Source organism: Dromiciops gliroides, chromosome 1 (genome assembly GCF_019393635.1).
Source record: "Dromiciops gliroides isolate mDroGli1 chromosome 1, mDroGli1.pri, whole genome shotgun sequence".
NCBI lineage: Eukaryota > Metazoa > Chordata > Mammalia > Microbiotheria > Microbiotheriidae > Dromiciops > Dromiciops gliroides.
The window spans coordinates 54604761-54624010 of record NC_057861.1 but is presented as its reverse complement, the minus strand read 5'-3'; the positions used below and the strand labels follow the sequence as shown (position 1 = coordinate 54624010).

At 44.6% G+C, this 19250-nt stretch overlaps 1 protein-coding gene across 1 annotated transcript in view; it reads right to left on the bottom strand.

The window, feature by feature from the left end:
- Nucleotides 1-19250, bottom strand: part of TMPRSS9 (transmembrane serine protease 9) — a 110785-nt gene that overhangs the window by 60399 nt on the left and 31136 nt on the right. The window lies entirely within an intron of this gene.

The following is a 19250-nucleotide window of genomic DNA, read 5'->3' as shown; positions in this document are numbered from 1 at the left end:
GTGAGGTGGGGAGTGCAGGTTAGCAAGGGGTATGAAAAGGCAAACAGAAGGCTTTATATTTACTCCTACAGGTAATGGGGACGTGGCGGAATGGGGCTGGGGAGACATGGTCAGACTTGGATTTTAGGAAGATCAGTCTGACAGCTGAGTGGGAGGATGGATTGGAGAGGGGAGAGACTTGAGGCAGGCAGAACAGCCAGTGGGCTAGTGCAGTAGCCCAGGTGCAAGGTGATGAGAGCCCATACCCCCAAGGTGGCATCTGAGTCAGAGGAGAGAAGGGGTGCATGCAAGAGATCCTAGAAAGGCAGAAGCAACAGGGCTTGACAACTGATCAGAGGGTGGGGGGTGGTGAGATCAAGGAGAAGAGAGTGACCTTTAAGTTGGGAGCCTGGATGACTTGGAGGGTGGTGGTACCTTGGACCATAATAGGAAAGTTAGGAAGAGGTGAGGGTTTGGAGGCAAAGATAATGAATTCAGTTTTGGACATGCTAAAATTAAGGCGTCTTTGGGACATCTAGTTGGAGATGTTCAACAGGCAGTTGGAGATGTATGACTGTAGGTCACGAGAGATGTTAGGGCTGAACAAGTAGGTCTGAGAGTCATCAGCACAGAGATAGTAACTGAAACTATGGGAGCTAGTGAGATCACCAAATGAAACAGTATGGAGGGAGATGGGCTCAGAATAAAGCCTTGGGGGACCCTCACTGTTAGTGGGAGTGACCTGGATAATGATCTAATAAAGGAGATAGAGGAGCAGTCAGAGAGGTAGGAGGAAAATTCACAGAAATCAATGTCACAAAAACCTAGAGGAAGAGAATATCAAGTGACCAACAGTATCAAAGGCTGCAGAGAGGTCAAGGAAAATGAGGATTGAGAAAGGGGAACTGGAATTGGCAATTAAAAGATCATTGACAATTTTAGAGAGGGCAGTTTCCATCGAGTGATGAGATTGGAAGCCAGACTGCAAAGAGTTAAGAGAATGAGAAGAAAGGAAGAAGAGGCACTTGTTGTAGATGGTCTTCTCAAGTAGTTTGGCCAAAAAAATGGAAGAGAGGTGTGGGATGATAACTTGTGGAAGGTGGATTTTTTTTTGGGGGGGGGTAAGGCAATTGGGGTTAAGTGACTTGTCCAGGGTCACACAGCTAGTAAGTGTTAAGTGTCTGAGGCTGGGTTTGAACTCAGGTACTCCTGATTCCAGGGCTGGTGCTCTATCCACTGTATCAACTAGCTGCCCAGGTGGATGTTTTTTTGAGGATGGGAGAGACCTGGGCATGTTTATAGGCAGTAGGAAAGCAACCAGTAGACAAGAATTGGTTGAAGATAAGGGATTATTTATAGTTTTTCATCCTTAGCTTTCTATGTGCACAGCTGTCCTGGTATATAACTGAACATGGACACCAAAGGATGGCAAAATCTGAAAACTGGGAAAAACTTCAGAGGGAGCATAGAGCATATCACCACAGTGTCATAGGCTTAAGAGCAAGGTACCTTGTCAACCTTCATCTGAAGCATGTGTATAACCTTGGGAACATCTCATTTTCCTTTCTTTTTTCCTTACCCTCAGTTTCCTCGACTGTAAAATGAGGGAACTGGATAAAAAGGACTTTTACCTTCTAGGTCCAACCTATGAACCATGAAGTTTCCATCAAGTGGCCTTCTGGTGGAAAAACCTACTATTTTGGAGAAACTCACCAACTGGCTTGTGACCTTAAAACAATAGATTTAGGGCTAGAAGGGATATTAGATATAGGTTCTTTTTTTTTTTTAATTTGCAGGGCAATTAGGGTTAAGTGACTTGCCCAGGGTCACACAGCTAGTAAGTATCAAGTGTTTGAGGCTAGGTTTGAACTCGGGTCCTCCTGAATCCAGGGCCAGTGCTTTATCCACTGCGCCACCTAGCTGCCCCCCTAGAAGGGACATTAGAACTAATCTAATCTAGTCATCTCATTTGATAGTTGGGAATACTGAGGCCCAGAGAGGTTCAGTGAATTGGCTAATGCCACACAGCTAGGAAATGACAAGACTTGAACCCAGAACTCCTGATTCCTAATTTCATGTCCTTTCTACTATACCGCCCTGTGCTGCCTCCTACAGTATTGTAGAGATAGAAGAAATCTATTCCATCTATGCTAGGGGGTCTTAACTTTTTGTCTCCTGGACCCTTTGTTAGTCAGGTTGCTGAAGTCTACGGACCCCTTATCAGAATCATGTTCTTAAATACATAAAATGAAATACATAGAATTAGAAAAGGAAACCAAAGGTTAGTGAAAATAAAGGGGTTTTTTCCCCATCCAAGTTCACAGAACCCCCTGAAATCTATCCACATAAATCTTGGAGGTCTGTGGACCCCAAATTGAGAACCTTTGGCTGAGCCCAATTCTCTTATATTATAGGTGAAGAAACTAGGGGTCCAGAGAGGCTTCCAATGATTTATGCTTCATGTTTGGAAGAGGGCTTGAGGTTATGGGGAAAAAAGCTCAGAGGGTAAAGCATAAGTGGAGATTAGAATGTAAGCTCTTGGAAGGCAGGGACTTTTAAATTTTTTGTTTTGTTTTTATGTCGACAACACCTAGTACAGGTGCCTCAGATACTTGTTGCTGTTGTTCAATTATTTCAATCATATCCAACTCTTCATGGCCCCATTTGGGGTTTTCTTGGTAAAGATACTGGAGTGGTTTGACATTTACTTTTCCAGCACATATTACAGATGAGGAAATTGAGGCAGAGTGAAGTGACTTGCCCAGGGTCACACACAGGGAGTAAGTGTGTGAGGCCAGATTTGAACTCAGGAAGATGAGTCTTCCTGACTCCAGGACCTATCTACTATGTCACCTAGCTTCCTTTCCCTTGGAGATAGTAGGTACCTAATAAGTGTTGTTAACCTCAACTGGATTGGAGATCAGTAGCCCATATAAACACCTTTGTTGAGAAGAAACAGGACTCTGGAGTCAGAAGATCTGAGTTCAAATCCTGTGTGATTCCCTCCCCTTCAGGGCACTCTTTAAGGGTCCTATCACTATGGCACTCCTCACACAGGGTCTGAATTCCTCTTTAATCCCTGCGGGGGCAAGGTTAAAAGCCCCCATTCTCTAGCACTGCTCTTCTGTCCCACTCTATGCAGTTCTTTTGGGGCAGCTAGGTGGTACAGCAGATAGAGTGCTAGGCCTGGAGTCAAAAAGACCTGAATTCAAATTTGGTCTCAGATGCTCTCTAGCTGCATGACCTTGGGCAAGTTATTTAATCCCTGTTTGCCTCAGTTTCCTCACCTGTAAAATGGGGGTCCTAATAGCACCTACCTAGAAGGGTTATTATGAGGATCAAATGTGAAGTGCTTAGCACAGTTCTTGGTACACAGTAAGCACTCTACAAATTCTAGTAATTATTATTACTGGGTATAATAGATCCATGAAGGCAGCTTTAAGTCCCACCCTATGTGGTTGGAACACATGCATCTACAAAGACCCTGAAAGAGTAATAATAAGTCATGGCTATAAAGAGCTCTCAGGCTAATTAGTAATGATAACTCCCATTTCTAGAGCACTTTAAGGCAGTGTTTTCCTCACAGTAAGCCTATGAGTGAGGCAGTGAGAGAAATTTTATTTCACAATTTCCTAGTTGAGAAAACTGAAACTCAGAGTGGTTGAAGAACCAGCCTACAGCACACAATTAGTGTCCATTCAATTCCAGAGGCATTAAGCTTCTACTAAGTGCAAATAAATGATCGAAAAAGCATTTATTAAGTGCTTACTATGAGCTAATAAGCACTGGGCTAAGCTTGAGGGGTACAATTTTTTAAAAACAAGCTGTTTTAAGCAGCTTGAACACTAATTGAGAAGAGACAACACATATAAGAAAGCTCGGCTGTAGGGCTGGTGGCGAGACCCAGAGGCCCCCCAGAATTGAGCAGCAGGGTAGATGGCAAGGCCCAGAGATATTTAGACTATGTCAGTAGGCCAAGGTGACAGTGCTGGGGTTGGGGGTGGGGGGGCAATATTAGAAGCAGGGTTAGATTGTAAGGACTGATGGACCTTCATCTCACCAGAAGGAGTAGAGCTGGCGACTGTCATCTCATCAAAGTCAAGTGGGTTATGTAGCAGCTGGGATAAGTTCTGAGCAACAGAGGGAGGGCTTAAGGGGAAGGGCAAGGGGCTGGGATACACACACACACACACACACACACACATACACACACACACACACACACACACACACACACACACACGAGAATACAGATAAGAAACATAGGGGCAAAGAGGAGATCCAGACAAAGTGCTCTAGGAGACAAGGCTCAGCTCAAATTTTCCTTCTGGTCTTTTCTTTACCCCCTCCCCCCTAATGCTATTGTGGCATTCCTCTGGAATTGTGGTTGGTCATTCTGTTGATCATAGTTCTTAAGTCTTTCAAAGGTATTCAATTTTTAAAAAATTTTATTTTATTTTTGCTGGGCAATGAGGGTTAAGTGACTTGCCCAGGGTCACACAGCTAGTAAGTGTCAAGTGTCTGAGGCCTGATTTGAACTCAGGTACTCCTGAATCCAGGGCCAGTGCTTTATCCACTGTGCCACCTAGCTGCCCCCCAAAGTTTTTTGTTTTTGTTTTTGTTTTTTGGTGAGGCAATTGGGGTTAAGTGACTTGCCCAGAGTCACACAGCTAGTCAGTATTAAGTGTCTGAGGCCGGATTTAACTCAGGTCCTCCTGACTCCAGGGCCAGTGCTCTATCCACTGCCCCACCTAGCTGCCCACAAAGGTATTCAATTTTACAATGGTGTTGTTATTGTCTATTTCATTTTCCTGGTTCTGCTGAACTCACTCTGCATCAGTTCATAACAATTCTTCTGAGGTTTCTCTGAAACTATCCCCTTCATTGTTTCTTTCTTTCTTTTTCTTTTTCTTTTTTGCAGGGCAATGAGGGTTAAGTGACTTGCCCAGGGTCACAGAGCTAGTAAGTTTCATATGTCTGAGGCCAGATTTGAACTCATGTCCTCCTGAGTCCAGGGCTGGTGCTAGCTGCCCCTAAAATAATAGAATATTAATTCTTCAATAAAGAGCTTGACATTGCAAGATGTCCCAACCTTACATATAAGTCCTGTTGGACCCTGGATTGGGGGTTGCTATGACCAGGGAGGCACAAGGAAGGCTGGCCATTAGCAACAGAAAATTTCCTGAAGATTGCCAGAAAATCTGAGTCCTATTTAGAACACAGAAAGGAGGAATCTTGTCTCTCCACCAAATCTTTGACCCCTGGCTCAGATGAGGAACAAGAGCCTCCCCTCCCTTCCTTTAAGTCATGGGAGTATCTCAAACTTGGGATTTAAATCCAGGTCTCCCAGCTTGAAGTCCAACACTCTCCCCATTGTACCACACTGCCCTAAGTTTTGAACTGAAATTGGACATAATCATGGACCAGAATTATCAACCTCTCGAGCCCTCTCAGCATCCAAAGGCTCTTTCAGAATCTTCACAATCCTCCATCAGCCTCTTTATCCACTCTCCTTTAATGAAACCTGCTTTTCCCGAAGTACCAGCATTTGGGAGCAATAGAAGCCTATAATTAGCACTGCCAAAGTACTGCTTTTGACTGCTTCTCAAAATGGAAAACGTATCAGATTTCACTTCATTGTTGGGGAGGGGGAGATAGGTAAGTATTTTGGCACCCATGCAAGAAACCAACTCCTACTGAAAACATTATTTCTGTGGGGAAAATGTATTCTGAGTTCCAAAATAACTGACGTTTCACCCCAAGCAAACAAACCTTTAGAGCACCTCTCATTTTTAAAGTGTGATTACTTTATCTTTATTCAAATGGAATCGAATGGAAATAAACAGGCAAAAGTCTATTCTACCTAAACAAAGATATTCATGGTTGACTATTTGTCCTCCCCATTCTTGCTGCTGTCCAGGACTTCTAGGAAGATAGGAAAATGTTCCCAAAGCACACACTCCCATGGTTCTTGTTCCTTATCTGAGCCAGGGATAAAAGTTTTGAGGGAGAGGAGATTCCTCCTTCTTGACCAGCTGGGTCCCAAACAGGATTCAGATTAGCTAGCAGTCCTCAGGAGATTTCAAATTGTAGAAGACTAGCCTGGCTTGTGTGTCCCTGGCCAGCAATCAGTGATCCTGGGTCCAACAGGATTTACAGAAAAGGTTGGGACATCTTGCTATGTCAAGCTTTTTATGGAAGAGTAGGATAACACAGTGGGATAGTTTTCCAAGTCAAGTCAAGTCAAGAAACATTTATTAAGTAACTGCTGTATGCCAGGCACAGTGCTAAGTTCTGGGAATGTAAAGAAAGACAAAGACAAAACATACAACGTCCCGAGCTGGGAGATGGAGTGTCTTGTGCAAAGATTGGCAAAAGCGTCAGCCAGTGTCAATGGATGGGAGAGTGTGTGGTAGTATGTAAGGGGTAGGAAGACTGGGGAGGTAGGAAGGAAGGAGACAGGTTATGAAGGGCTTTTAAAGCCAAGCAAAGGATGTTCTATTTGATCCCGGAGGTACTAGGGAGCCCCTGGAGCTTACTGAAGCGGGGACAATGACAGGCAAGACTGAGCTCTAGGAATATCAAGACGATGGATTGTAGTAGGAAGAGGCTTGAGTTCAGGAGAACAACCAGTGAGCTATTGAAGAGTCAGACACAACTGAACAACAACAAACCATGTACAGGCTTTTTCCTACAATAGAATATGAAGTCCTTGAGGGTAGGGGTTGTTTCATTATTTATTATCTTCCTAGCTCTAGTGCCTAGCACAGTGTCTTACTAAATGCTTGTTGCTTACTCAGTCAGTTAAATGTAGAGTGCACTGAAGTGGAATTGACTAAGCTAGTAAAAGGGAAAGGCAAAGAAAAATGGGAATTTAGCACAATATTCTTAAGTGAGAAAAAAGGAGATGATGGAAAGAGGCTTTTTTCCTCCGCCAACCACTGGGTGACACATTTTTCTTGTGTTTCTGGCAAGAAAGACAGAAAGCTCCCAGATGGAAGACACTCCTACTTAACATCTGATTGGCAAAAAAAAAAAAATGCAATTACAAGAAAAAGACATGAGAACACTCCTAGCAGAACACAAAACAACTGTGAGTGGATAAAATGCAAATGACATACATGGTCCAAGGAAGACTTGGCTGAGCAGGCTCTGCCTGGTGGTTGGTGGGTGTAGGTTGACCACAGCAGGTTGCCAACAGTGACTTGGGGGGAAAGTCATAGGCTCAAAGAACTCCTCAAGGACATGCATCCTTAGGGCAAGAAGGGAGAGCAGAGGTTATCAACAGAGGAATGCATGGCCCCACTCTTGCTGAGGTCATGATGAAAAGAAAAAGGTGCATTAGATAGATAATGGAGAATTTACTGGAGGCCATGGACAAGAACTGTCCAGCATGAGAAGGCATGCGTGGGCTTCTATAATAGAATGCATACTCAATGGGATCCAACACTGTGGCATGGTAGTCACAATGCTTTCTTGAACTGCAATAACAGGTGGAGGCTCTAGGTGGCGCAGTGGATAGAGGGTTGGACCTGGAGTCAAGAAGGCTACCTGAGGGGCGGCTAGGTGGCGCAGTGGATAAAGCACCGGCCTTGGATTCAGGAGTACCTCGGTTCAAATCCGGCCTCAGACACTTGACACTTACTAGCTGTGTGACCCTGGGCAAGTCACTTAACCCCCATTGCCCCGCAAAAAAAAAAAAAAAAAAAAAAAAAGGCTACCTGAGTTCAAATCCTGTCCCAGCCACTAACTAACAGTAATCTTGGACCAGGCAAGGCATTTAGCTTATCTCTGCCTCAGTTTCCTCATCTGTAAATTGTTGTTTTCAGTCATGTCTGACTCTTTGTGACCCCATTTGGGGTTTTCTTGAAGATACTGGAGTGGTTTGCCATTTCCTTCTCCAGCTCTTTTGACAGTTGAGGAAACTGAGGTACACAAGGTTAAGTTGAAGATACTGGAGTGGTTTGCCATTTCCTTCTCCAGCTCATTTGGCAGATGAGGAAACTGAGGTGCACAAGGTTAAGTGACTTCCGCAGGGTCACACAGCTAGTAAGTGTCTGAGGTCAGATTTGAACTCAGGAAGATGAGCCTTCCTGTCTCTAGGCCTGGCAATCTATCCATTGCCCCATCTGTAAAGTGGGGATAATAAATAAAGCATCTGCCTCCAAGGGTTGTGGTGAGCATCCAAAGAGATAATATATAATAGTAACTAGCCATTTTATAACATTTTACATATATTATTTCATTCTAGGTCCAACACTCTAGCCACTGTATCACCGAGGTGCCTCTGCCTTGTACACACACACACACACACACACACACACACACACACACACACACACACACTGCAAACCTTAGAGTTCTATATAAATGCGAGCTATGAGCTATGATGATATATGCTTGCAGGGGACAGTCATGGAATCTTCGAGATGGAAGGGAGCTTGGAGTTCACCTAGTCTAGGCCCTGGGAGAGCTTGGCAGAGAAAGCCATCACATCCGCTGTTTGATCCAAGGTAACCAGCTGCCGAATCTCTGATGCTCGGGACAAATGTGATGCTCGGTGATCCTGGTTCTGTCCCAATGGGTTTTATGCTGGTTGTTTTTCCTGGCACATTCTTAAGTTCAGCCTTAAGGCCCAGAGGCTGTAGCAGAGCATGGTCTAGGTCCCTTTGAGGGGGGTTGTTTTGGGGGGCTTTTAGGGGGGCAATGAGGGTTAAGTGACTTGCCCAGGGTCACACAGCTAGTGTCAAGTGTCTGAGGCCGGATTTGAACTCAGGTCCTCCTGAATTCAGGGCTGGTGCTTTATCCACTGTGCCATCTAGCTGCCCCCAGGTCTAGGTCCCTTTGAGTTGCTGCTGTGGATCATTTGAATCCAGAATCTGGCATTTTTCTTATATTATTTGATGCTTCAAATGATCTGTGTTTTCCTTCAGAGAAAGAACCGATGGCATCTGAATGTTGATCAAAGCAGACTCTTTTCACTTTCTTTTTTCATAGTTTTTCTCTTTTGTTCTGTTTCTTCTTATATAACAGGACGAATATGGAAATCTGTTTTACATGATTATACATATATAACCTATATAAAATTGTTTACCGTCTAAGTGAGGAGGAAGGGGGAAAATTGGAACTCAGAATTGTGTTAAAAAATGAATGTTAAGGGGGCAGGTAGGTGGCACAGTGGATAAAGCACCAGCCCTAGATTCAGGAGGACCTGAGTTCAAATCTGGCCTCAGACACTTGACATGCACTAGCTGTGTGACCCTGGGCAAGTCACTTAACCCCCATTGCCCTGCCCCCCCCCAAAAGAATGTTAAAAATTGTCTTTATGTGTAATTGGGAAAAATAAAATACTATTTAAAAGGTAAAAAGAAAACAAACAAGAACAAAAATACCCTGCGTTTTCATGAGTGTTGGTGTTCCCACTACTAATACACATCACAACTCCTCCACTGATGTTGATTGTAATTTTTGAGTGCCTTAAGAGATGGTCTTGAAGTCCTGAGACCAAAAGAAATGATATGATGGCCAACTCTTGGGTGATAATCTTCTCTGAATTTAGCTGGCTTGATCACAGGATAACGAGTCACCAGATACATACTCAAAGTCTTTCCTGCTTTGTAGGACCTAGCAGGGCATATGTTCTACTTGGCATAGTAAAAAGAAAGACAAGACCTGCCCTCAGAGATATACATTTCTTTTTTTCTTTTTCTTTTTTTGGTGGGGCAATGAGGGTTAAATGACTTGCCCAGGGTCACACAGCTAGTAAGTTTCAAGTGTCTGAGGCCAGATTGAACTCGGGTCCTCCTGAATCCAGGGCCAGTGTTTTATCCACTGCGCCACCTAGGTTCCCCCTTAAAGATATAGATTTCAATGGTGAAAGACAACACATAAAAGGGAAGTGGAGGAAGATGAAAGAGAGGAAGGGGTGGGTTGGACTCAGCTTTAACCAGCTTTCTCTCAGAAATTAGTAAATGCTACAAATCAGGGCTTGAGTGATTGTTTTGTAGGTTTTCTAGACTTGAGAAAGTGTTAATCATACGGATTAAATGGAAAAGTCGGTGTGCTACATGTATAATCCACTTCAAATTGCTTACCTTCTCAAGGCGAGGGGAGCAGGAGGGAGAGAAAATTTGGAACTAAATAAAAAAAAGAATGTTAAAATTTTTTGTTTATAGATAATTGAGAAACAAATAAAAATTAATTGAAAAAAAGTGTGTGTGCTACTTTCTGGAGAGCCTAGTTTTTAAACATTTACCAGCACAACCCTGGATGGCTGTTGTCAAGTAAGGTCCATCATAAGAAAGAACACTTGTCCCTAGAAGTTAGAACCGGCAGCAAGGGGGAAAAGTTCAGAGAACTGGATTTAGGCTTGGTGTAAGGGGAAAAAATCCGAACAATGAAAGCTAACAGTGTAATGGACCCATTGGAAAAGATGCTGATGTTGGGAGTGATCAAGGGCAAAAGGAAAAGGGGATGTCAAAGGAGGAGAAGGACAGATAGTGTCATAGGAGCCTTGAGCACAGGTTTTGAGAGGGATGGTGAAGGGTAGAAGGGCCTGGTGTTTTATGGTCCATGGGGTCACAAAGAGTGGGACATGACTGAATAACTGACCAATAACAATACCCACATAGACAGTATTGGAGGTAATGGGCTCCCCATTACCAGAGATCTTCAAGGACAAGATGGATGACCATTTGTTAGGTATGTTGCAGAGGGGGTTCTAGGTTTAGGTACAGGTTGGGTTAGGTGCTCTCTGAGGTTCCTTCAACATCCAAGTCTGAGATTCTCTCTCTCTCTCTCTCCCTCCCTCTCTCTCTCTCCCTCCCTCTCTCTCCCTCTCGCTCACTCTCTCTCTCTCCCTCACTCTCTCACTCTCTCTCTCCATCCAGCTCTCCCACCCTCTCTCTCTCTCTCTCCCCCTCCCTCACTCTCGTCCCCCCCCCTCTCTCTCTCTCTCTCTCTCTCTCTCTCTTTCACCCTCCCTCTCTCTCTCTCTCCCTCCCTCTCTCTCCCTCCCTCTCTCTTCCTCTCTCCCTCTCTCTCCCTCCCTCTCTTCCTCTCTCTCTCTCTCTCCCCCTCCCTCTCTCTCCCTCCCTCTCTCTCTCTCCCTCCCTCTCTCTCTCTCCCTCCCTCTCTCTTCCTCTCTCCCTCTCCCTCTCTCTTCCTCTCTCTCCCTTTCTTTTCCTCTCTCTCTCCCTCCCTCTCTCTCTCTCTCCCTCCCTCTCTCTCTCTCCCTCCCTCTCTCTCTCCTTCTCTCTTCCTCTCTCCCTCTCTCTCTCTCTCCCTCCCTTTCTCCCTCCCTCTCTCTCTCCCTCTCCCTCCCTCCCTCTCTCTCTCTCTCTCTCCCTCCCTCCCTCTCTCTCTCTCTCCCTCCCTCCCTCTCCCTCCCTCTCTCTCTCTCTCCCCCTCCCTCCCTCTCTCTCTCTCCCTCCCTCTCTCTCCCTCCCTTTCTCCCTCCCTCTCTCTCTCTCTCTCTCTCTCTCTCTCCCTCCCTCCCTCTCTCTCCCAGCCTCCTTCACTCTCTCCCTCCCTCTCTCTCCCCCTCTCTCTCTTTCCCTCCCTCCCTCTCTCTCTCTCCCTCCCTCTCTCTCTCCCCCTCCCTCCCTCCCTCTCTCTCTCTCTCTCTCTCTCTCCCCCCCTCTCTCCCTCCCCCCTCTCTCTCCCTCCCTCTCCCTCCCCCTCCCTCCCTCTCTCTCTCTCCCCCTCCCTCCCTCTCTCTCCCTCCCTCCCTCTCTCTCTCCCCCCCTCTCTCCCCCTCCCTCCCTCTCCCCCTCCCCCCTCTCCCCCTCCCTCCCTCTCCCCCTCCCCCCTCCCCCTCCCTCCCTCTCCCCCTCCCCCCCCCTCTCCCCCTCCCTCCCTCTCTCTCTGTCTGAGTTTCCTTATGTAATATCAAATTCTCCCTTTGTAAAACTAATTGGACTAGAATGATTTCCAAGTTCTCTTCAGAGAGCTCTGGCTCTCTGAGATCCATATTTAGGCAGCTTTCGTTTTTATTTCTCAATCATGAGATAGCTTTTACATCCACGTGGCCATTTAAGGCATCTTTTCTCTTCTCTACCCCAAGTAAACCTTCTCCCTCCATACAGATGTCATTAGCTTTTAGATGAGCCCAATTCCCCAGGGCGTGAATCAACCTTTTTTATATTTTGTCAAAGGTGCATCTCATTACCAGAGACTTCACCTCGATTGTTCCCCATTGGAGGCAGCTGCATTTAATCTGTGGGCGTAGTGATTCATGCCTCCTTCTGTGATACATTTTTCTCCACAAAAAAAGAAAATTGAGAATGACGCTAGGGAACAATTCCCTTCTGTTTCCCCAGATTGTGTTCACTCCACTTGGTGAGATAGCCTCTCCGGATGAGCTCCTTCTAAAGCCAGAGCAGGTGATGAGAGAGGCCGCGGAGCCTGGAGACTGGCCAGGGTGCTCTCTCTTGGCACTGGCTCCCAGGGATGAGCGTCAAGGATGATAAAGGCTTCTCTGCATCGCCATGCTGGTATCAAAGGGTTATGAAGCAGAAAGAAGAGATACACTGGGGAATAGAGGGAAACAGCTGCTGGGGAACACTTACTTCTTTATGTTTATTATTATTTTTTAAAGGGCATCTGTGCTTGGGCTGAGATGGAGGTGTGACCTGGTAACATTATCTTCCCATTCCAAGAGATGATTCAGGAATAAGAGACACCAAGACTGGTTAATCAAATTGTGTCTTTTAAACTCAATATTAACAAAGACAATGCTAGAAATAGCACTTATCTTGGAGGGAAAAGACCTGGGTTTAAGTTCCAGCTCTGACATATTAGCTGTGTGCTTCTGGGAAAGTCACTGAACTTTTCTGTGCTTTAGTTTCCCTATTTGTATAATATGGATTCCCCCCCGACCTGTTTTTTTTTTTTTTTAAGTGAGACAATTGGGGTTAAGTGACTTGCCCAGAGTCACGAAGCTAGTAAGTGTTAAGTGTCTGAGATCAGATTTGAACTCGGGTCCTCCTGACTCCAGGGCCGGTGCTCTATCCACTGCGCCACCTAGCTGCCCCTCCCCCCCACCTGTTTTACCTTTTTATACTTCTCTTGAGTCTTGTATTCAAAGAAGATCGAATTTCCTGTTGAGTTTTGGTCTTTTCATCAGTTTCCTCATTTGTAAAAGGAGGATAATAATTCTCAAGTTAATAAAACAATAAGCATTTATTAAGTACCCTCTTTGTGCCAGGCATTGTGTTAAGGGCTGGGTTTACAAAGAGAGGCAAAAGACAGTCCCTGCCCTCAAGGAGCTCACAGTCTAATGGGGGAGACAGCCCACAAACAACTGTGTACAAGTAGGATCCATACAAGATAAACATGAAAGGGAAGGCACTAGCATTATGAGGTATCAGGAAAGGCTTCCTGTAGAAGTTATCCCTACAAACGAAGGCCTTCATTCTTTAGGAGGGCTCTCGATCATCCCAGAGCATCTTGGAACTCAAGTGCAAGTGGTATTTTTACCACAGGCTCAGCCAAAAATGGATCACAGGAGCAGCTAGGTGGCGCAGTGGATAAAGCACCGGCCCTGGATTCAGGAGTACCTGAGTTCAAATTTGACCTCAGACACTTGACACTTGCTAGCTGTGTGACCCTGGTCAAGTCACTTAACCCCCATTGCTCCGAAAAAAAGAAAATGGATCACAGTATAACTAGAAAACCTCTTCTGATGTCATCCCAATCAGAGAAGAGGGACAATTGATTTGTTGGGGGCAAGAAGGCAATAACTCATCAGTAGCATGGACATCAGCCCTAAAAAGGACATCTGCCTCTGAGCTGCTCTAAGGATTCCTGAAAGTAGCTCATAAAAGGAGAGAGTGCCCAGGCTTCTGAGCACCTGTTAGATTGCTCATATCTGATTGTTTTCATGAAGGCTTTTTGTTTGTTTGTTTGTTTTTAAAAGAGAGAGCAAGAAAACTAGGCTCTTCTGGCATAGCACCAACCATGTCATGATCTGCCTCAAGTAGAAAGTCTTCCCTAGAAACTTCCTTGGGTGGAAGTGCTTGTGTTTCCTAGGCATGTGACATGAAGTTCATGTTTTCACATGACACAATGGACAATTCAGAAGAAAGTGGGAAGACTTTTAGGAATTGATGCAGAATGAGGTGAGCAGAACCAGGAAGACAAATTATAAAATGGCCGTAACATTATAAATTTTAAAAAAACTCTGAAAGACTTAAGAATTCTGATCAATGTAATGACCAACCAGAGGGACCAATGATGATGTATGGGACCTGCCTCCTGCCAGAGAAGTGATGGGCTTAAAATTGAAGATTAAGACATATATTTTTTGGATGAGGCCAATGTGGGGATTTGTTTTATGCATATTTGTTATGGGGATTTTATCTTTTTTCTTTTCTTAATATTTTCTTTTTTCCCTAATTACATGTAAAAACAATTTCAACACTGGTTTTCAAAAAATTTTGAGCTCCAAATTCTCTCTCTTCCTCCCTTTCCCCTCATTAAGAAGGCGAGCAATTTGATATAGGTTATAGTCATGAAAAACATATTTCCATAGTAGTCATGTTGTGAAAGAAGATATAAAGCAAAAAGAGCAACAAAACAAAAAAAATAAAGATTAAAAAGTATGTTTCAATCTGCATTCAGACTTTTAAAAAATTGTTTAATTTATGGGAGAGTAGAAGAGAGAAAATGGGGGCAGCTAGGTGGAGCAGTGGATAGAGCATGGGCCCTGGAGTCAGAAGGACCTGAGTTCAAATCTGACCTCAGACACTTGACACTAGCTGTGTGACCCTGGGCAAGTCACTTAACCCCAATTGCCTTATCAAAAAAAAAAAAAGAGAGAGAGAAAATAAATGCAGGTTAGTTAGAAAAGACTGGGGCAGGGCAGCTAGATGGCGCAGTGGTTAGAGCACCGGCCCTGAATTCAGGAGTACCTGAGTTCAAATGCGGCCTCAGACACTTGACACTTACTAGCTGTGTGACCCTGGGCAAGTCACTTAACCCCCATTGCCTCAAAACAAAACAAAACAAAAAAAAAGAAAAGAAAAGACTGGGGCAGCTAGGTGGCACAGTGGAGAGAGTACCCACTAGAATGAGGAGGATATGAATTGAAATCCGGCCTCAGACACTTTCTAGCTGTGTGATCTTGGGCAAATCACTTAATCCCTTTGTTTGCCTTAGTTTCCTCAACCATAAAATGAGCTGGAGAAGGAAATGGCAAGTCACTCAAGTATCTTTGCCAAATGGGGTCAGCATCAGACACTCTGAAAATGACTCAACAACAACAGAGTCAGAATAGAATAGATAGAAATAAAAATTTTAAAATAAAAGCAAAAAAATAGAGCTGAATGAGAGCAAATGCACCTCTACTACAAGTTCAGAAATATGAATCCTTTTTGTAGACACACATGGCCCCAAGTAGCCCCATCCATGCCATGGCACAGTCAGGGGACTGTCCCCATTTCCCACTTAGCCAGATCTATTTTCCTTACCACAGAGGACCCTAACTATCTGTGTGACCCTGTTTTTTGTTGTGTTTTGCCTTTCTTTGTATCCTCAGCACTTAGCATAGTGCTTGGCACATGGCAGACACTTAGTAAATGCCAGTTGAATGGCTAACTGAGCTTCAGCAAGTTGCCTTCCAGCTCAGGGACTCAGTTTCTCTTTTTCAGGCTAAATAAACAGTTCTCCTATGGCATGACCTGGGGGCTGTCACCATCCTAGCTGCCTTCCTCTGGATACTCTCCAGCTTATCAAAGTCCTTTCTCAAATGCGGCTCCCAGAATTGAACTTGATACTTTCAGATGGCGTCTGACCAGGGCAGAGGACAGTGGGAACCTAACCTCCTCCTCCTGAACTCTGTGTAGCCTACAATCACTTTAGCTGTTTTGGCTGCAATTCACTCAGACCCTTGATACGATCCTCTCCAGGCAGATTGCCCCCAGCATCATCACCTGCCTCTCTCGGATCTTTAATCTCTCACTTCTAAGAGCTTTTCTCCTTCTGCCTAAGAGCTAGATGCTAAGAACAATGGAGGAGGGAGGAGAGAAAATTCCTTCCTCCTCCCCTCAACATTTGAAAGAATGGAGTTCTCCAACTGTCAGCTTCTGCCTCTGAGTGACGCAAACTGACTGGACTGTGTCCTTTAAGGGTCACCCTGGGGTGTGGCCCATTATTATTAGTCCAGGGAGTTCAAATCTGATTTTAGATACTTACTAGCTGTGTGACCCTGGGCAAGTCACTTAACCTTTCTCAGTTTCCTCATCTATAAAATGTGGATAATTATAGCACCTCCCTTCCAAGGTTGCTGTGAGGACCAAATAAGATATTTGTAAAGCACTAAGCACAGTGCCTGATACACATTAAGAACTTAATAAATGAAGGGGCAGCTAGGTGGCGCAGAGGATAGAGCACTGGCCCTGGATTCAGGAAGACCTGAATTCAAATCCATCCTCAGACACTTGAGACTTACTAGCTGTGTGACCCTGGGCAAGTCACTTAACCCCAATTGTCCCCCCCCATAAAACCACAAACAAACAAACAAAAAGAACTTAATAAATGCTTATTAAAAACAGTCTTAAATATCGATGTGAAAATTTGTTTTTATATGTAACAGGGAAAATTCTAAATAAATAAAGGCAAAAAAAAAAAACTAATGAAGGTGTTCCTTTCTGACCCAGAGAACAGTGTTCATACTTTGTAAAGGGGTTACAAATTATTAACACATCAATATTTCATCCTCTCTGATTTTAACCTGTGACTACATCAACTGAGTTGGAGGGGAGACCCCCTCCCTGATGCACATGTGGACATATTCAAAATGGGTTCAAATTCAATATAAGGCAATTGGGGTGGGGTGGGGGTGGGGGAAGTAATAGAACCTTCAGGGATCAGGGAAAGTATTTGTATTGGAGGTGACCCTTGAACTGAGCTTTGAAACTAAGGATTCTAGGAGGCAGAGGTGAGGAAAAAGGGCATTCCAAGCTTGGGGAACAAGCATAAAGATAGGAGATGTAGTTTCACATGTGAGGAACAGTAAGAAGACCAATTTAGAGTGTGTGAAGAGAAGCGACGTGTAGTATCACTAGCAAGTGATAAACTGAAGGCAAGTTGTGAAGAACTCTGGACACTAAACTGAAAAAGTTATATTTGATCCTAGAGGTGATACAGAACCATTGGAAGTTTTTTTTTTTTTTTTTGCAGGGGGAGAGGTTGGTCTTTTTGTGCAGCAATGAGGGTTAAGTGACTTGCCCAGGGTCACACAGCTGGTATCAAGTGTTTGAGGTTGGATTTGAACTCAGGTCCTCCTGAATCCAGGGCCAGTGCTTTATCCATTATGCCACCTAGCTGCCCCTTTATTAAGTTGCCACCCATCTTTTTTTATTTTTAAATTAAAAAAACACTTTTTTTTGCAGGGCAATGAGGGTTAAGTGACTTGCCCAGGGTCACACAGCTAGCAAGTGTCAAGTGTCTGAGGTCACATTTGAACTCAGGTCTTCCTGAATCCAGGGCAGGTGCTTTTATCCACTGCACCACCTAGCTGCCCCACCATTGGAGTTTTTTGAGTAGAGGAGTAGCACACAGACCTGAGCATTGGCAACTGTATGTTGCAAGGACCAGAGTGGAAAAAGACTTTAGGCAGGAACCAACTAGGAGGCTGAGGACTGGGAATGGAATGAGGGCTAAGAGAGTGCAGCGGTTTTGGAAGGGGGTGGCTGAGGAGACCAGGATGCACTGGGCTTGGGAGCTTGGGGGATTAGAAGAATGGTGGCACCCTTGATAGAAAGAGGGAAATTCAGAAGAAGGGTGAGGCTTGAGTTCTCTTCTGGACATGTAGAGTATGAGATGTCCAAGGGATAGAAAGTTCTAAATGGCCAAAGCCTATTGGTGATGTGGGACTGGAGCCTAAGAGAGACTAGACCAGCAGACACATAGGCCTGGCCATCAGCTGCATAGAGGCAGTACTTAAAGCCAAAGGAGATGATAATCAAAAGAGGCAATACAGAGAAGAGAAGGGGAGCCAGAATGGAGCCTTGGAGTGTATCCCATTAGGAAGCAGGACATTGATCACGATCCAACAAGGGAATAGTCAGACAAGTAGGAGGGGAACCAGGAGAGGTTCCAGGGGCCAGAGGCTAAGGTTCTAAGGAGAGGAAGTGGAGATAAGCTGGTGGCAAAATGCCTGGCACACAGTAGGCCTTTAAATGCTTTTTGATCAAGTGATAAAAGCAAACATTAAGTTGACAGACATGAGAAATTCTGGATGGCATGCAAATATGCAAACATATTCATGTATTTTCCCAGTCACTCATCACTGGGCAAAACTCAGAATCCTACATGTACTGGTCAGTGAGGCAGCTAGGTAGTACAGTGGACAGAATACTGGACCTAGAGTCAGGAAGATCTAAGTTCAAATCCTACCTCAGATACTTCCTAGCTGTGTCATCCTGGACAAGTCATTTAGCCTCAGTTTCCCCATCTATAAAATGGGGATAATAATAGCACCCACCTCTCAGGGTTGTTGTGGGGAATGATTAAGATAATAACTGTAAAGTGTGTTATGGAAATGCTAGCTATCATTATCTCAAAACAGCAAAACTCAAATTGGGGCCAACTCAAACTTACTACCAATTTTCTCAAAAGTTTCCAAAGTGTGGGGGCAGCTAGGTGGTGCAGTGGATAAAGCACTGGCCCTGGATTCAGAAGGACCTGAGTTCAAGTCTGGCCTCAGACACTTGACACTTACTCGCTGTGTAACCCTGGGCAAGTCACTTAACCCTCATTACCCCGCCCCCCCCAAAGGATAATAAAAATACATTTAATGACTATAACAAGTGAAATGAAAAGTCCCAAAGTAGAGAATCCCAAGCCTTGGTTTCTCCAATTCTCTGGATACAGAACTTCACCATGAAGCATGTCACCGTTGCATAGAATGAAAACAATTTCTTACAGTTACCCGACTCACTGCTGTAAAATATCAAAGATTCCTTTATCCTTAACAGAAAGTCAAAGTAAGCATTGTAGGGGAGAGGAGAGTCCCAGCAAGGTATAGCAAAGGGTAGTTCTTTGGAGAGATCAGAGCATCCCAGAAGCAGAGAAGTGGAAGAAAGGCTCAACCCCTTTATTTTGCAGATGGGGAAACAAGTCTGGCGAAGGCTAATGATTTGTCCAAGGTCACCCCAGGGGAGTCAGAAATCAGTCACGGAGCCCAAGTCTCCTGACTCCGAGCTCAGTGCATTTCTAGGCACATCGTGGCACCATCCAATAGAAGAGAGGTTGGAAACCCATCTCGG